Source organism: Delphinapterus leucas, unplaced genomic scaffold, assembly GCF_059928025.1.
Source record: "Delphinapterus leucas isolate spDelLeu-1000000601 "Yukka" unplaced genomic scaffold, BTC_Dleu_Yukka2 spDelLeu_asBTCV2_sq52, whole genome shotgun sequence".
NCBI lineage: Eukaryota > Metazoa > Chordata > Mammalia > Artiodactyla > Monodontidae > Delphinapterus > Delphinapterus leucas.
This window is the reverse complement of record NW_028322261.1, coordinates 3,991,118-4,006,165: the sequence shown is the minus strand read 5'-3', so window position 1 is coordinate 4,006,165 and position 15,048 is coordinate 3,991,118.

Below are 15,048 nucleotides of genomic sequence, written 5' to 3'. Positions count from 1 at the left end.
AATAATATATATTCTGCAACTATTGTGATGCATTTCTAAGTGGTATCCTATTTCTCGATAAAGGATGTCCTTGTGGTTAAGTGGCTTTCATTGCTTGAAACAACAAAATCCAGTATGTGAAAATGATCGGTGTTGAATTAGTTCATGGTACACCATTATTAGAAACATTTGGGCTTCCCTGGTGGCGCAGTGGTTAAGAATCTTCCTGCCAATGCAGGGGACACGGGTTCATGCCCTGGTCCGGGAAGATCCCACATGCCGTGGAGCAACTAAGCCCGTGGCCACAACTACTGAGCCTGCGCTGTAGAGACCACGAGCCATGACTACTGAAGCTGGCGTGCCTAGAGCCCATGCTCTGCAACAAGAGAAGCCACCACAATGAGTAGCCCGCACACCACAAAGAAGAGTAGTCCCCTCTCCTCACAACTGGAGAAAGCCCGCACACAGTAACGAAGACCCAATGCAGCCAAAAATAAATAAATTAAATAAATAAAATTTAAAAAAAAAGAAAGAAAGAAACATTCAAAAATATGCTGAAGTTCATAGGCTAAAAACCTAACTTGGAAAATAAAAAGTTAGATTGTTTCAGGAAATATACCAGGACTAACATTTATTTGGTGAAGGGAAATTCTTCTTTCAAAATTGCAATATTGGCAGTACTTTGAGCTATCGGCTATTCACTTAAAAGTGAATGCATGTTATATTTTGTTTATTAGCAAAATGCACATAAAATATTTCCCCCCACACCTAATCACTTATTAATAAGATTTTATTATGATCGTATCTAAAATATTAATTTTATTGATTGTGGTTTTTGAATATGTCTGTTACCCAGTGGAATAATTTTCAAGTCACTGTTAATGTGAAAATGGGCCCAGCCTCACGGTTATGCAAAAATAAGCCCCCAAACCCTTAAAGTATAACACCAGTGACCTTAATTCTTGCATTCAGACTGAAGTATACAAAAGTCTGAAAAACGAGACCCATATTACAGAGACACATCACACCATTTTAATTTTTTCCAAATAAAAATCTAAAACTTTTTCAAATACACACATATACAGATGGGGGTGGGGATAAGGTGGTACCAGAGAACCTCTTTAAAGGGATAGATCATGAGATTGAAATCATTTCATTGAAATTTTTCTATAAATAAAGAAGACTCACATTGAACTCGCTGCTGCTTTTACATTTTTACTATATATAATATTGCCAACTTTTTCCATAAAATGAGGCATATGTATGTAGAAAATGGTATATAGTAAATATATAAGATTTTTTGATGGTTGCTGATTTTAAGAATTTCTTTTTCTCTTTCATTTCATGATACCTATTTCTTACATCTTATAGTTGCAGTTATTTTGACTTTCTCTTGAGATTAACTTAGAAATAAATAACTATATTTCAAATTTTTAAAAATCCTATAAGATTTTTTAAGATAAAATCATTAAAAAACATTTGTGTATGAGAGTCTCCTCCACTGAATATGAGAATGTATGAAAAACCCACTCTGGTACAATTATTTGGAAAAACGGAAAGTAACTTCTTAAAAATAAAATAAAGAAAAAAGGCATAAAAGGCAAAAATTTTCAGCCCCAAAGTAACATATTTGTTAACAAAATTATTGCACAAAACAAAAAAGTATAAGGAGAAATAATCACATGTAATAGCACTAGAAATAGTCAGTGTTAAGCTTTTGTTTGTCATCAAATAGATGCATTAGTAAAGTTCTTAAATTGTATGATAAATAGTAGGAACTATAGGAATGTTTGTCTTTGCTATTGTTTTTGTGCTTATGTATTTTATCTAAATTATAAGGTTTTTTAGATTTATCTTGTGTTTAAGGCCCAAAGATTTAGAATATATCATATAGTTATATAATTAGAGAGGTCTTACTAATTTGTATGACATTTTTATTATTCACTATTATCCATTTTCAGAAGGTTTGTAAATTATTCAAATAGAAAACTAATTGGACAGTATACTTCTTGAAACATATTCTTGTTAACAAACTAAGTTACAGCAACTTAGTCATATTAATGCAATACCCAATGTTTGTAATATTATGGATGAGCACTATGTGAGAAAAATACATTTTAAAATATTGTAAAACCACTAGTAAATACAGAGGAAAAGTACTACCTTTTCTTAAAATTAGAAAACAGAGCAAAGGCAAATGTTTATATAGATACCCACAAATAAAAGTATTTGGAAAATAATTGAATCTTAATTCTAACTATACATTACATAAGGTATTACATATACATATAAAGTATTAAGTTACATTGAATATTCTAAAGTCATTAGTTTTATAACTTAAAAATTTCCTATGAAATAACAAAGAAAAAGCTCAAGTTATACATGTGATGGAGAATGATTCAACTCAAAGCTCATAGATAAGTTATTTAAGATCTGGATGAGGATGAAAAAAAGTCAAAGCAGAATGCAATCTTTGCTACAACCGAGGTGATAATTACTATGGGACTTAAGATAGATGATCATTTATATCAGGGGATATAGTTGGGCTTTAGGATGAAGGAGGTAATGTCTGAAATGAAATTTGAGAGAACAATATCATCAGGGAGAAATTTCGGTAAAGTAGGTTAAACAACTATAGAATGTAGATCAATCAAGGGGGAAACACATACATACGGAAATCATGTTGCAGAAGTGAAAATATTTGTGTTGAGAACTTTTTTGTTTTTATTGTGGTTTCTAGTTGTTATAAAATGCCCCTAGGAAATTAAATGTGAAATGAAAATTTTTATCACTGGATAGGAAAATAGACTAAATATAATCACTAACACACAGTACTTTAATGTAGATAAGGCTGCATTCGAAGTGTTTCTCGTGTATTTATTCTTGACAACAGATATGAATATATTATCTCCATTTTACAGATGAAGAACAAAGACCCAGAGACATTAAATAGCTTGCTCAAGTAAACACAGCCAATAAAAGGCAGATGTATTTATTTTACCCAAATAGTCTGACCTCAAATCTGTGCTCTTAACAATTACACTAAATACTGTTTCTCAAATTTTTAAGAGCAATGTCCTTGAACAAATATAACAACACTTCAAATTCTCATTGTTCTTCCACTTATGAATTCAAGCTATGCCATTTGGTATAAAAATTTATTTTTCCAAGAGTATCAAACTTACTACAAATCTTATAAATATTCTTAAATATTTATTCTCAGTACCCTCTGTGTTGTGTTCTTAAACCTGAATACATAACATGAGTGGAAAAATGACAAACTCCTTTCTTTGAAGAGTAGGGAACATGCAGATAAATAAGATTATATTTAGAAATTCATCATTCCTTCTCCTATTAAATGGAAAATAATTATTGATAAAAAGCAGAGTGGTTGTTTCAAGAATTCAGTGAAATAAAATAAAACAAAATATATGAATAAGAATAAACAATCTGAACTATATATACTATACATGCCAGGTACTAAAGAATATATGGATTTGATTCAAATCATGCTTTATTCTTTCTATTTTTATCTTGGACTATTTTTGTTCATTTACATTGAAAATAAATAATTTTCCAATTATTTATTGAAAAAGTACATGAGTGTACTCAGCAGACAAATTCAGAAAACTTGACAAAATCTGTAAACATTGATTTAAATAAAAATATCACCCAAGAGTTCTTTGAAGAGAGTCACAACAAATGTTTGGGTTCTGAGTCAGCCTTTGGTATTTGTTTTCTTTGACCACCCTGAGATCACTGATTTTAACTATCTTCTGAGGTCTGGAGAGTGAATATTTCTCAGCTGCCCAATTTGTTCTGAAAAAGTTAGCTCTCAGGAGAAAGCTTCATCTTTCAGACCTCTTTTTCACATTACCCTCTAGCTGCCAATGTCACGGTATATATCCTCCTAAGAGATGACCCAAAGTTTCTAAGATGTCTTCTAAGTAGCTAGAAGGGAATATCAGAGATAGTCTCTCTCTCTCAATCACACACACACACACACACACACACACTTCCACAAACACAGAGCTTGTAGTCAGTAAATTGTAGATTGGTGTGGTATTTGCAACACTGCTTATCTGATTTCTTCCTAAAGATGTTAACCTTTACAGAGTATCAATCCTACGCAAAGTTGTGAAATAATCAAACCATGCCTTTAGTGCCTTTGGTCTGACACAGAGTATTGTTCCTTTTTGAAAGGCAGCTTATGCTAACTCTTCTGTTACTCCATGTCCTTCATGTGCTTCTCCTCCTACGAATCCCTCCAGCCTGCCGCATTGACACCTACATAAAGATCTGAAAAACTCACTCCCGAAAATGTATGTTAATATCTTACCAGCTTCAAAGTAGTTCCTATTTTATGTGTGTTTTGCATTTTCCTATCTTCCGTCATCACATGTCCTAGAGCATCATCTTTTGCTCCCTGAACAACCTCAGCATTTTTGACCATATATGTATGAGTTTATATCTAGACTCCCTATTCTGTTTGTTTATCCTTATGCTAATACTACACTATTTTAATTATAGTAGCTTTATAATAAATCTTGAAATTATGTAGGGTATGTTCTCTTCCAAAATGGTTTTAGCTAATTTAGATCTTTTGTATTTATATATAAATTTTAGAATCAGTTTGATTATTTCTTTGTAAAAAGACTACATTAAGTCTATAGAGCAACTTGGAGATAACTTCATAATAATGTTTCTCCATTTATTTTAGTTTTCTCTAGTTTATCTCAGCAATGTTTTATAATTTCTAGTCCTCAGCACTTACATATATTTTATCAAATGTATCACAAAGTATTCATGTTTGTTGATGCTATTCTAAATGGTATTTTTTTTTTTTTTTTTTTTTTTTTTGTGGTACGTGGGCCTCTCACTGTTGTGGCCTCTCCCGCTGTGGAGCACAGGCTCTGGACGTGCAGGCTCAGCGGCCATGGCTCACGGGCCCAGCCGCTCTGCGGCATGTGGGATCTTCCTGGACTGGGCACGAACCCGTGTCCCCTGCATCGGCAGGCGGACTTTCAACCACTGCGCCACCAGGGAAGCCCTCTAAATGGTATTTTTAAAATGTTCAATTTCCAATTTTCCTTGCTAGTATATAGAAAAACAATTGACATTTGTATATTAATACTGTACTCTGTTTCCTTGCTAAACAAATTTGCAAGCTCTAGTAGCTTTTTAAATCGATTCCTTAAGGTATTCAATGTACACAAACAGGTCAGCTGTGAATGAAGAGAGTTGTATTTCTTTCTATCCAATCTACACAGTCTTTATTTCTTTCCCTTGCCTAATTCCACCAACTAGTATTTCTAGTTTATTTTTGAATAGAATTAGTGAGAGTGGAAAAACCTTCTCGTGCCCAAACATAAGAGTAAATTTTATAATTTCACCATTACATAAAATATTAGCAGTAGCTTATCCAGTTTAGAAAGTTACTTGTTATTCCTAGTGTTTACTGTTTAGGTCTATGATCCACTCTGAACTAATTTTCTGTTTGATTAAGGTAAAAGTTGAGGTTATTTACCTATTGTTTCATATGGATATCTACTTGTTCCAAAAGGGTTTGTTCTGAAAGCATCCCTTTCTCCACTGGCATTTTTGTTGAAAATTAATTAACCATGTATGAGTGGATCTATTTCTTGATATTCTGTTACATTAATCTATATTTCTATACTTACACCAATACCATACCAATGTGATAAAGTATGTTTAGAGTAAATCTCGGAATCAGGTAGTACATGTGTTCCAACTTTCTTTTTCTCTTTGAAAGTCATTTGGGCTTTTCCAGGGCCTCTGCATTTTCATAAAATATTTTAAATCACTTGTCAATTGCTACAAAAATAATAAATATTTTTCTGCAGTATTAATTTAGATTGTGTTAAATCTATAGATTGATTTATTAATGATGACATTTGGAAAAGTCCATTTAATAAAAAAATTATCATGCCTTCTTACAATCATTATCATACTTCACATAATGTATATAACAAATAAAACATATACAACAAAACAACCTATAGTCATTGGTATAAAATATTATGATCCTTCAAATGACAATGAGGTGTTTCTAGAATTTCGGTCAGATGATGACTCAAGGGTTTGTTTGCTGGCCTTAGAAATTATGTGGATAATTGAGGACATACACACACACACACACACACACACAATTTGGAAATGTAACATAAAATATCGTCTTTTAGAGCAATCTAATAAGGAAAGATACATTCATATCAAATTAAACAAACTAAAAGATTAGGCCAGCAGAAGAAGTCATCACTTTCGTAGGGAAAAAATAAGCATGTATAGATGAAAAGTGAGAAGTAAGAGGAATATTGCAATTGTAGTTCTCATTATAATGTGAGAGCTGTAGGCAAGAAGTATTTCATAGAAACAATGAGCTTCCTGGATTACATACTATGAGTTAACTTTGTCATAGCACAATAGTTTAAAAATCCTAATTCAAACTCATAGTCTTTTGATAGTGTTGAAAATTCATTTGGTGGGAGTATGGATAAATTGACTTTCGATTAATGAAATTACTATAACAATTCCTTTATAAATACTTAAGAGATTTAAGTGTATCCTAGCATTTTTGCTTATTAGGTACTGTTTATAATTTTGCATTTATCCATTATTAATACATGGAATGCATGAGTCAGAAAACTCCCATACTCATTAAAGTTAGAGGTAACGTACATAGGCAGGGTTCCAAATTTTATTCTACTGGTAAGTTTGAAACTTTGCTTTTGCCATTTTTCTTTTCTTTTGTAATTGTAATTGGACTTACCTCAGTAGGAAAATGTTTTAAACTTGACTGCAGTTTCCATATTCTCTTAATTTTTCTTTGCATTTTATTTGATATATTTTTCTCAAAAAACATAGTAATGGTTTAAATGTAAATAATTAAATATACCATTCATTCTTGTTAAACATGTTTGGGAATTAAAAATGACTGTGCCCATTGGCTCCTCTTTTCTGTTAGTGGCTGGTGTAGGAATCAGGCTCTGCATGACTATGCAGATTGAGACTGGGAAATGTGAAAGGCCAACAGAAGAAATAGGAGTTAGCAAAGAACATTAATTGTCTTTAATGACGTGCTCTGTTTAGGTTAGAGTGGGCCTAAGTTACAGTTTGTCATTTTTATAAGAGTAAAGCAGTTCACTGATATCACATTAGATTATTTTATTTATATTACAGGGCTCCTTACTAGTTGGTAACCCCTGAATGTTGTCTGGCTCATCTATTTCCGTATCACACTCTAACATGGCCAAGAGTTCAAACTGAGTTGCCCCTACCTACCTTTCCATCCAGAAAAGACTTAACACCACATATCTCATTGATTCCAGGTCTTTTACCCCAAAGTCTATAAGGCTATTTCTTAAAAATTCCCTGACTCACTGGTTAAAATATCTATGAATTGAGTCAACTATGCTAGAGACAGGACTGTGGGTTGGAACAAGGCTTTAATTCTGAAATTGGGGACTTCCCTGGTTGTCTAGTGGTTGAGACTCCACACTTCTACTACAGGGGGCACGAGTTTGATCCCTGGTTGGGGAAGATCCCATATGCTACGCGGTGTGGCAAAAAAAAAAAAAAATTCTGAAGTTTAAGAGGCTGGGAGCAGAAAGGTATAAGCACCCTTTACATCATTGCACAATTCCTTTACCTTCCAGAAGTAACTGGCTACTTGATCAAGAGCCTTGAACCTGGTGCGACATAAAGGAGGTTTAGTAGCTCAAACAGGTGGCTTTGGAGCCTCTATCCTTGTCAGAGAACTTGAGGGAAACATGTCTGGAGCTTTAGCATAGTTATACAGGTATCCAGTTGCTGACTATGTGTAATGCAGGTATTCTCTTGAAAGAGAGATTATTTTGGTGGTCCTCTGCTAAAGCATTAACAAGAAAAAGTCTCTAATATACATCTATTCTTTAATTTAGCATAAAAGAACCTCTTTTATTGCCCCTTTTCATTAGTACTGGTACATAAACTTCAATGTAATATAAGGTTGCCTTTAAGTAGGCATGAACTTTTCACTGTTTCATATATTTTTCATTCTAACACTGTCTTCTTCACATTCATTCTAACAGTAGTACAGGCCTCTTGAACTTAGGTCTGCGTGTTGCCAAACATTGTATAAAAACCTGGTTTATATACAGACGAGAGCAGCAAGATTCTCACACACATGTTTCTTTTCTGGATGTGAAAAATAATTAATTGTCCATTAAACATTCTCAGTGTCCATTACTCCTGGTATGTGATTGTACTGAACAACTCTGTATTTTTCTGCTTATTGTTTTATCAATTCTCACGGGTGGGTAGGGTTGAAATACAATTTATGTGCAGCTATACTTTATCACTTTTTCACCATTATGAGATTAAAAGGTCAATACCATTCTAAAGGTCATAACTGACAGGTTATTTGCAATATTTTTATAGATTTACAGGAAGAAAAATTAATTTGTTGCATCTGTTCACACTAGAAAAACTGTTTTTGGAAAGCATAATTGTAAAAGTCTTTCCTGTAGTAAAGATTCATAGTTCTGCTGTTTTAGGTATGGCCTATAGTTTCAATAATATTGTGGGGCTTGGAATGTAAGTGTAACTAAAGGCACAAATTCTGTGCCTCAGATAATCATAGGATTATAAAATGCTTAAATAGTTTCTACTTTGCCCTCAATTTTATCTTACCTACCTGTCTGATAAGCATCATGTTTTAGCCTTGGTTTCCTAGAAATCAGAACATGAGGAAAATCTTACATATTCAATTATTGTTGGAGGAGTGGTAATCAACTGAAAGCAAAAGTGTAGAAAAAGAGGGATAGGAAATAAAATGTCATGTTTTATCAAACTGAACATATTTTCAAAAAAACAAGTATGATTGCTCAGTTATGGAACATCTCCATGAGATTACACAGCACCACATAGAGCAGTTCCTTGAAGGAAGAAAGGGAAGACATTTCTGTTAGTTGCTTTCCACATCCTGTCTCTTGTAATCAAAATCTTTGTGAGGCATTAATTCACCTAAGCTGGACCACTAGGAAGGCCGGAATTTTCAGTTGGACATGAGTCCAGCTCAGGTGGACTGGATGCTGGAGCTGCTGGAGCTCATGCCTTGGAGGGCACACAGGTGGTCATGTCTAATATCCATCCCTGGTCCTTTGGCACCCTGGGACAACTTACGGTGCTCAGAGATGAGAGGCAGTCACTGGAGTCAGGATTTTAAAATCATTGCCTTCACTCTGGAAGTGAGGGAAATGAATGAGACCCAAGTAACTATGAGTGGTGTATTGACTCGGTCTGTAACAGTTTACCCTTCATGCCAATTAAATAGCATACACTCTTATGATATACAAATCTGTTACTAGTAAAAGAGGCCCTGAATTCTATCTCAAGAAAGAAGGAGCAACTACAATCCCTCAGAGTACAGGTCAATGTCAATATCCTTCAATATATTCCTTGATGTTACAGGTGATCCTAGAATCAAAGTTGATATTTATCTTATACTTCCTTTACCATTCATTCTAGATTTCAGTCACCTTTGGACAATATTTTTATTCTCACTCATTTGTCTGATGGAGTGATGAGAATTTCATCTCTTGAGGCATAAGACTGTTGATAAGAATTTTCCTACTTCTACCACTAGTTTTCAAACCTTTAACTTTCACCAGACCCTGTTAAGTCTCTTGCTCTGTAGTTCACTAGGACCTAGACCATTTTGATGTTCCAGAAAACAACATGCTGATTCACTATATTAGTGATATACTCATTAGAGCAGGGAAGCAGTAAGTAGCATGTAGTCTTATCTACTAAGACACAGGCAAACCAGAGGGTGAGAGATAAATTTTCAAAGGTTCATCCATCTGCAGTTATTTGTGACGTTTTTGTGAGTCTAGTGCTCTGTGACATTAGAGGAAATTCTCCTAATTTATAATACTTGTTATACTTTGAACTTCCAGCCTATAAAAAATGAGGTGTGGTTTTTAGTGGACCACTTGAATTTTAGAGGGCTTGTGGTTACTGTTCTGGTGTTTTTATGTGGTATTTTAGAAGATAACTTGATTTGAGTGAAGCATAGAGAGGGTGCTACATGATATTGCAGCCTACCACTTAGGTATATAATCCAGCAGATCTGATGGTAATAAATATATCTGAGGTAGGTAAGGATACTAGGCAGAGTTTTAAGGGATTCTCTACAACCAGAAGTTGTATAGATAGAGGTGGAAAAGACAAAGGCCTGGTTGAAAGTCTGGCATGGTCTAGCGCCACTATGGAAAATTAACTACTATCTCATTGCAGTGTCCCCTCTCTCCCTGGGATGACCAGGGTTTTGGTGATGGGAAATACTCTGAATAGGCAAAGATACAAGCAATACACTTAGTTATCCAATATGTATGTCTGATGTGTGGAAATACTCTAAATTCTGTGCTGTGGTAGAGAACTCTGCCATGAGGTCAATGGCCTGAAAAGAATAATGCAAGAAGCTTAGGGCTAAGGAGTTCTAGGGAAAATACATATGGATTATTTAGAACACTTTAGTAAGGGGTTGTTGGAGACTACAGAAAGAGTAAATCATGATTATTCTCCTACCATGGTAAAGAGGAAGCCATGGAGATGGATGGTTATTCTTACTGATTCAAGCAGCCAGCATTATAGTAGAGAAAGATAGAATCTTCCATTCTAAGCAATTCTGAATATTAAATTTGCTCTGGATATAGATTTGGGCTCTCCTGTTCTCAATTCACACTTTTTTCCAAGAACTAAGTAAACCTATACACTGAAGACCCCCAAATTCAGTATTTGGGATCATTGGAAAGGCGGCTGTATTTTCATAGAAGATAGTGATGGAGCAGACAAGGATGTAGGAGGACTGTGAAAAAAATGTACAAACTTGGAGGCCAGTCAAGAAATGTATTTTAAAAAGGAAAAAAAGTTCAGCTGTATTGAATGTTGTTGCTAGATCAAATAAATTTAGATATCAGATCTTAACAAAGCAAAGTCATTTGAAGTGTTAGGTGCAAAGCACACATAGAGGGTGGTTAAAAAGTGTGTAGGTATGTAGGTGAAGGCATCCTGAATCCACTAAGAATCTTTACAAACAATTTTCCATTTTCTAGCAATTTTTTTTACATTTTACACATTGACATCAAGCATAATTTTGCCATATCTTAAATGATGACTGCTAATCTACTTCTTTTTTGTTTTACTAAAACCATTTACCCTTTTATCTCCTTCACTCCTTACTTCACTGACTTTTGATCTAAAAAAATAAAAGTGAATATATCATGAGGCTTGACCCATTGCCATTTTCCTACTCTATTAATCTCTCTACTTTCTTATCCTGTCACTATAGATCCCCTGACTAACCAAAAAAAAAAATGCAAGTAACTAATTAAGATAGTGTGTCTATCATTTTATCTCATTATTTCTTTGTATCTTCATAGTAATCCTATAGGAATATCATTTTTTTTACTCTCATTTTACAGATGAATAACCTGACACTCAAAGTCACAAAATACGGAAGTGGTAGAAGTGGGTTTCAAACCCATTCATTCTGATTCGATACTTGTTTTTTGATCACAGCTCTCTATTAAACCCTCACCAGTCATTTGAACTACGCTTCTGTTCAAATTCCTCATACCTTAAAGCTTCCCATGAATTAGCTATTGAAAGATGTCATTAATATAGAGTAACCTCTATGTCACTTCTATCTTCTTTCTCAGCTCTTGACCTTGCCTTGTACTTCACTAGAATTATTAGGGTCAGAAAACACAAGATAGGTATTTTCTTTGTCAATCACATAGTATTTTTTATTCAGAAACTCAGCTACATGCTTTTTTTTCCTCAGTTCCTAAGGCTGGGTGCTCATTTCTTTTGCAAGTTTATATCAACTGTCTCTGCATTGGATTCTATCTTCTTCCATCTGTTTCAGTACTGAAATATTGCCCTATATTTAGGACTTTCTCTCTTCTACATTTTTAGTTCTCTTATCAGTTGCTCTTTTCTCTGTGTGTATAAAAATACTTAAGTATTTCCCATAGTGGTTAAAAAATAAATCAACAACAACAACAAAAATATTCTCAAACCTGTGTACTCCTGTAACTATTTATTGAAATAAAGAAATATCTAAAGCTGCCTAGTAAATGTAGTCATAATCAATGCCAAGATATATCCAAAGTGAAATTATTAGACCTTTTGAATAAAGAAAGAGTCTTAGCATACTCAAGACAAAATAATAATAATAATTTATTGAACTACTATGTGTCTGTACCCAGTTTATTCCTTATCATTCCATTGTGTGACTGTAGCAAAATCTGTGTATTCATTCTATTACTGATGGACATTAGGGTTGTTTCCATTTTTTGGCTACATTATATGTAGTGTTGATACCAATAGTTTTGTTCAAAGTTTTAGGTAAATATGTATAGTAATTTCTATAAATAGGTTACTTATCTAACAGTGGAATTGTTGGGTAATATGGAATAATATTGTTCAGTTTTAGTACAACACTGACAGTTTTCCAAAATAGTTGGGTCAATGAACACTAGATGTTCAGTTGTTCCATAAAATTGCCAACACTTGATACTGTTTTTCTTTTCATTTTACCTATTCTGTTGAGTGTGAAAGATTTCTTAAATTCAGAAACCACTAAGCATAGAGGAAAAAAAAATTCAAGTTTACCTACATAAAATAAAGATGTTCTACTTATCAAGAGACACCTTTAAGAGTCTAAAAAGGCAAGCTTCAGTATGGGAAAATATATTTGCAATTCATATATTTGTAAGATACACATAAATATTTACTAAGAAATTACTAAGAAATTGAATAAATTTGAATTTATAAATTTCTATGAATAAATCATAGAAAAAATGAACAAAACACTTGAACAGGGCTTTTACAAACAAAGATATCCAAATAACCAATACATATATGAAAAGGTGCTTAACTTCCCTAGATCTTGGAGAAAAGCAAAATAACATTTTATACCAATCAGAATGGCTAATCTGGAAAATATTTTCTTTTGTTTCTATTAAGTTTCTGGAGTGATACCAATTAGTCATATCTTTAACTTTTTGAGTTTGTATTTCCTTGACTCTATGAGTAACGTAAATTTAAAACCCAAAATCCTACAAAAGAGCAGAATTACCGTATATGATTTTCACGAGAGTTTGCCTTGCATTCTCCATCTAGCATTCAGGCCATTTTGGAAGATTTCTGTCATGTAAACACATGTACTTTTTATTTCCTGCTGATTTTTCCATAAAGGTATAACACTTTCAAAGTCCCAGTTTCATCCAAAATATCGATTCCAGCTGACCATCTTGTGTCAGTACAAAATATTGTCTCCTATTCCGTCTAAGGCTATCCAACCTTGGGATCTGGGATAAATATACCATCATAGGTCTTCAGGGAAGCCTTGGTTTCAGGGGCAGTTTACTTGTCTGACTTCCCACTTATTTTCACTGTCAGCCTCCTACCTCCTGGTTTGGAACTAAAAATGTTAGCAGTTGGATTCGAGTCTGAGCTGAACGTGTCTGCATATCATCCAGACTGAAAACATGTCTGAAGATCAAATTGCTGCATGAGAATATGTAGAATGAGGAGAGACTATAAGCTAGAAAAAAAAATCTACTGGAATGTTCACATTTAAGAGGCAAATGGAGAAAAATTAACAAAGGTGAAAAAGAAAGAGTAGAAGAAATTTAAAGTAGGAAGTTTTCTCAAGATGTTTGTTAATGAAGAAAAGGAGAGAAACAGTATGATAATTCATGTGAGGTTTGCTAATAAGCAGGATTTTGGTTAATTTGATGAGACAAACATGAACAACTGCTGAAGAGGAGGATTCTTTTTGAAGGAGAAATATGGAGGAATAAATATTCCAAGATTGAGTCATTGTAAAATGTTTCTCTTTAAGGAATGATGTCGGATCTATATGATTGATATCTGACTGATATTTTACAGCATTTCCATGTATGGAACAGTATGGATCATTGACCAAATAAGTTGTTCCAACTTTAAACAGAAAGTTTTCTTAGTCCTACCAGTTCATAGAGATCATATTACTCATCTCTACTCCACTGAAGAAAGCCATTGCCAATATTTGCATATCTAAAGGATTATTTGACCATATGCCTCTCTTATAACCCTAAGCTTGCTCTCCTCCAAAAAATGGCAAGATTATTTCTCCAATTAATTAATTGATAAATTTGTCAGCTTCTCTCTTTTTCTTCTCCTTTTGTTCTCTTCAATTCCCAAAACTGTGCCATCTGCTATGCACAAAAAATTGTGCTAATATTAGCTATCTACTACTGGTGGCTACTTATGCATAGCTACTCTCCAAAAATTTCATGCTAAGCCATGCCAATGATACATTTATATATTTTTTCAATTTGCTTTGCAAGTGTATTCAATATGTCCTTATTGTTAAATAAAGTGGACATTTTTCAACCCTCATTTTCTTTGGACTCTGAAAATTTTTCATATCTATTGCATAACATTTTCATAGTTATATATGTACTTCCAATGCTGCCCATATTACTCAGTTTTGTGTTCTGGATTCTCCTCCCCTAACTGTATTCCAATGCTGAGGTTGCTCATTTAATCTTGAGACATCTCTTCTTAAGAAAGTCATACATTCCCAGATGTTTAAATGGTGATGATAGTGACGGCAATAATAGCTAACATTCGTGAATATGTATAAAACTCTAGACGTATGACAAGTGTCTTGCATATAATATCTCATTGAATTTCCACAATAATCCTCTAAGATCAATGTCAAGAGGTGCCACTGCAATCCCACTTTTGCAGGTGAAGAAACTGAGGTATAATCCTTTGATTAGGAAAAATTGTTTGTAAATGGTCAAGCTTTTAAACCCAATTTATCCAGTACCTCTGCTTGTCTATAAGCCATTATACTCACATACTTTCTTTATAGCCCAGAAATCTTATTTTTTCTACTTGGTAATATCTTGCAGACAATTGGACAGCTCCACTCAAATTTTACTTGTCCCAAATTTAACTTGTGATATTATTCCATCAGAATCTCTCCTATTCCTGAATCTCTTTCTT